Consider the following 4,216-nt stretch of genomic DNA (forward strand, 5'->3'; position numbering starts at 1 on the left):
CAAAGCCAAAAAAAAATCCAATAATTACCAATGAAGCAAAGAAAAGTATGAAAATCCAATACATTCCTAAATATGTATTTTCTTCCTTACTATCCTTTATCCTCTTGTGGCTCCTTTGGGTTTCTTATGCGACCCTTTAAGAGGGTCCCGACCCATTGCTTTACGCCTCCTTACATGGAAACTCCAGATTCCAATATTTCCTGCTGCTCTTGAATGCACCGTGTGGTACTCTCTCCCCTCTGTCCTGAACGCCTCCATTGGGCTAGAGGGACCACTACTATAAACATACCAAAGTCCCTATACGCGAGAAGAAGACCACGTCGTAGCCATCCACGGGTTAAGCAACTTTTTCTAACTGTTTTTTTTTAGGACTTTTGTGCTCCGCGAAAAAAACAAAGAAAACGAACTAAAAAAAAAAAAAAAAACGTGGGAGTCAAAGCAGTGACAGGAGTGAGTTTGCGACTTTGTTGCGCTCGTATGATTCCAGAGTTTTGAGATTCCGTTCTTCTACATTTGGAACCTTACTCCGAAGAACAAAAACGACATGTGGAATATTCGCTGTTCGCTGTGAGCTTCAACGCCTTCGAGCAAAAGAGGAGCTTCTCCGGCGGGGGGGGAGCAGAAAACGGCATGTAGCGCAGGATTAAGGGTGAGTTGTCTTGTTGCATAAAGAAAAAAAAAGAAATCTCCTCCAGGAGAGACGTTTGTTATGCTTTTGTTTTTGTTTCCAACACCTCGAAACATTCTTGGAGTAGAGGAAAACTCTCTTTTTTTGTAAGCCTCAACGAGAAAATGTAGGCCAAATGGCTGGGCCACGTAGGGCAGACAGGGGATCCAAAATATTCTCATGCTAACCCCCCCCCGTCCTCCTCCAGATAAACATACATTAAAATACAGACCGGGCCCCCGATCCTCCTCTCCTCTAGATAGGATGCGGGACTGAGGTAACTGAAGCACTAAACTACCTGCAGGTGACAGTGTGAAGTTACACCTCCAATCAGAACAGCCTAAAACATTCAGTTCAGGCTTATAGGCTACCGAAGTTGTATTAATACACTTAAAGGTACTTTATGGAGCCCTCTGCGGGACCCTCCCCTTAGGATCCAGTTTGGACATCTCTTCGGGAGGCAAATGCGCACATGCCGGGTAAAGTTTACACCACCTGGATGATCTACATACTACTACTACTATTACTACTACTACAACTACTACTACTACTACTAGTGTACACTGAAAACAACCTGCATCAACAGAGGCTTGTTGCCCTGGTTTTTAGTGGACGATGCATGGAGTCGCTCAGGTAGGAACAAGAGACTGAGGGGGTGCACACGCGTGCGTGTCAGAGGTGACTTATGGCTTTTACGTGATGGGTTAATAAATGAGCCTGGTGATGATGTCATTATCACTTTTGTTTGCCCTGCTCACACCCTGTGTGCGCACTGAGCATAAATGTTTGTGTGTGTGTGTGTGTGTGTGTGTGTGTGTGAGAGAGTATGTTAAAATATGTGTTTGGACATGCAGCTTGGACTACCATCCATTACTGTAAAAAAAAAAAAAAGAGGAGAGTTCTGTAAAGGCAAATATAGCATAGCTGCAGGAGGCGTAGGCCGTACACACACACACACACACACACACACACACACACACACACACACATATACATACACATCTGGCTGTCTTTATAAGCTCAAAGGCATGCTGTGTAAATTATATGGTGCCAGAGCAAGTGGCTTGGGAGTACATACCACTTTTAAAACACTGGTGGAGAATTTAAAGGACCGAAAGTCAGAGTTATAGGTTCCGCCTTCATCCATGCTTCTCCTCACCTCACTGTGAGGCTTGTTTAAGAGGACGAGAGGGTTCAATATTATAATATATGTTTATAATTCCTCCCACAAAGGAATGTTGCCGTCCACGTCCTGTTCTGTCTTATTTGAAAACATCCCAAAGGCATGTTTTGTTTATGTGCAGCATGGTAGGATTATAAGTGTTTACTGCATATAAAAGGAAAAGTGGCCGTTGTTTGTGTGGCCAGTGGTCATTAGGCCATTTGTGGAGCAAACATACCTTTCGTTTTGGTCAGGAAGAGAGGGAGGGAGAACGGTTTTTGTTGTTATTGCCGTAGCAGTTTATCTGAAGGCCAAGAAATGTACAGGAGTCCTTCAAAGTCATATTGTGGTTGTCTTGTCTTTCTGCAGAGAAAAGGCGGTTTACTTTCTTTCTTGGATGACTTCCTGATGAAATACAGATATCAAGTTGTTGATGTGATGCAAAAGGTTTTTGAAATAAATGATGAAAGGTTATTTGAGTGTTATAGATTTGTTATTTTTATATTATCATAAACCCTAATTATATCCCTTTTAATATGGGCAGGGTGATAATCCATTATGATAATTGATCGTCTTTCAATTGAACAGCGGGATGAAATCCTGTATTGAGATATTATACACAGTGACGTTTTCTAAATGAATAATAAGCATGTACTAATTCAGATTTCACAGAAATGGATTATTTCATCTTTAGATGAAGCTAAATTGCCCAAAATGTGGTGGTTCTAGCTTCTCCTATGTAAGGGTTTCCTATTTTCATCATTGTAAATTAAATATATTTCTGTTTTCTGCCTGCTGTTCGCACAAACAAGCAACTTTAAGACGTCATCTTTGGCTGTAGGATATTGTGACGGGCATTTTTCACCTTTTTTCTGACATTTTATAATCAACACATTAATTGCTAATGCCATTAGTTGCAGCCGTTAATGCAATAGCCATTCATATAAATAATATATTAATCTCAGTTTTAGGAAAGCGGTAGATAAAAACACATTCATAAAAAAAGTCACACTAATAATATGAAACAATGTAACACACAATAATGTGCAAACTGGGTTAATATCTGTGACTGTAATCAGCAACTTGTGTGTGTTTATTGAGTGTATTGAGACTTGCCGAGATGCTTTTGTCAGAGTTGTGTAAGTGCTGTGCTCTCTGGCAGCCCAGCTGACAACAACAGAGCAGACGGCATGCTGCGACTTGCCCAACTCTCCCACACTCCACCATAGGCACCTTCCAGGTGCTAGTCAATCACTGCTGGCCCCGCCCCCTTAAAAAAAAAAAAAAGGTCAGAGCCCTCGCTCTCCGATCAGCCTTGTTAGAAACATGACTTTTGAGTATTTTGTGAGGAAGTGTGCGATTTTTGCCCACTTCTCCTTTCTCCTAATAGAGCATCAAGCAGAGACATTTTCCATTTGATCTCCAGTTTAAAACGTGTGAGTTTTCCCTTCCCTTACGGCCATTATGTGTGTTGTATACAGCCGGATGTAAGCAGTAGCAAACTGTTGCTGCTTTCACAGGCCTGTAAACTCCGTGCTGTTGAGGTCCCCCCCCCCCCCCCCCCCCCGTTAGTGTTGGTGCCTCTGGGTTCAGCTGTGAGAAAACACTCGGTGGCTTTTTTGGTGATTGAGCGTGTGTGCCTGGAGTTTGTGCGTATGGTTGTGTGAGTGTGATGTGGTTCCCAGGAGGAGGGGGCATGGAAAATGTGAACAGCACCGCGGTTTGGCTGGAGCAGACGCGGTGGCCCGACAGTCGATGGTCCTGTGTTTCTGTTGTTGAGGTGGAGAGAGCCTCCGCTATCAGCCTCGCTCTCCGTCACTCCCTCGCTCCATCCTCCCTTCAGCCCCCCCCACCACCACCACCACCCCCCCCCCCTCTCGTCCTGACCAACTGTACCAACATGATAAGAGCCTGAGAAACACCGCTGTTGCACTTCTTCTCCCCCTTTATGCCCCGTTCCACATATCCTCGCTTATCTTGAGCCTTTTATTTTCTCAACCGGGTGTTGGGACACTCACTGCCCTCTTTCTCTCAATCCTATCTCCAAACTCTCCTTGCCTTCCATGTCATAAATCTCCAGTTTTCTCTGCCACAGGATGAGTCGGCAGCGCTACGTCATCGTTGGTTTGGAAAACCAACCACTGTGTTAAGCTGTATCCCTCTTTGATCTTCTCCCTCTTCATGTCCTAGTGACGGTGTTTAGATGGCTACGCCGGCCTGAAACTCGGTGCATTCCCTATCTGTTGGGCTGCAGCACGAGAACACATATTTCTATTATATTCCTGCAGTTCCTTTTTCTAGCACGATATTTATGGGTGCGCATGCTGTCGGACACATTCACTCTCAATAATGTTACAAAAATCACATCATTCACCTTTTTAATGGAG

General features: G+C 43.8%; 1 protein-coding gene across 2 annotated transcripts in view; it reads left to right on the forward strand.

Moving 5' to 3' along the window:
• The first annotated feature begins 289 nt into the window (after positions 1-289).
• The window catches only part of LOC306711255 (tyrosine-protein phosphatase non-receptor type 14-like), a 34,501-nt gene continuing 30,574 nt past the window's right edge, over positions 290-4,216 (forward strand). For both annotated transcript variants that reach the window (XM_079180103.1, XM_079180104.1), the window contains exon 1: positions 290-649. The gene's annotated coding sequence lies outside the window, so the exon portion shown is untranslated. The remainder of the gene's footprint in view (positions 650-4,216) is intronic.

This window comes from Pholis gunnellus (genome assembly GCF_910591455.1).
Source record: "Pholis gunnellus genome assembly, chromosome: 19".
NCBI classification, from domain to species: Eukaryota; Metazoa; Chordata; class Actinopteri; order Perciformes; family Pholidae; genus Pholis; species Pholis gunnellus.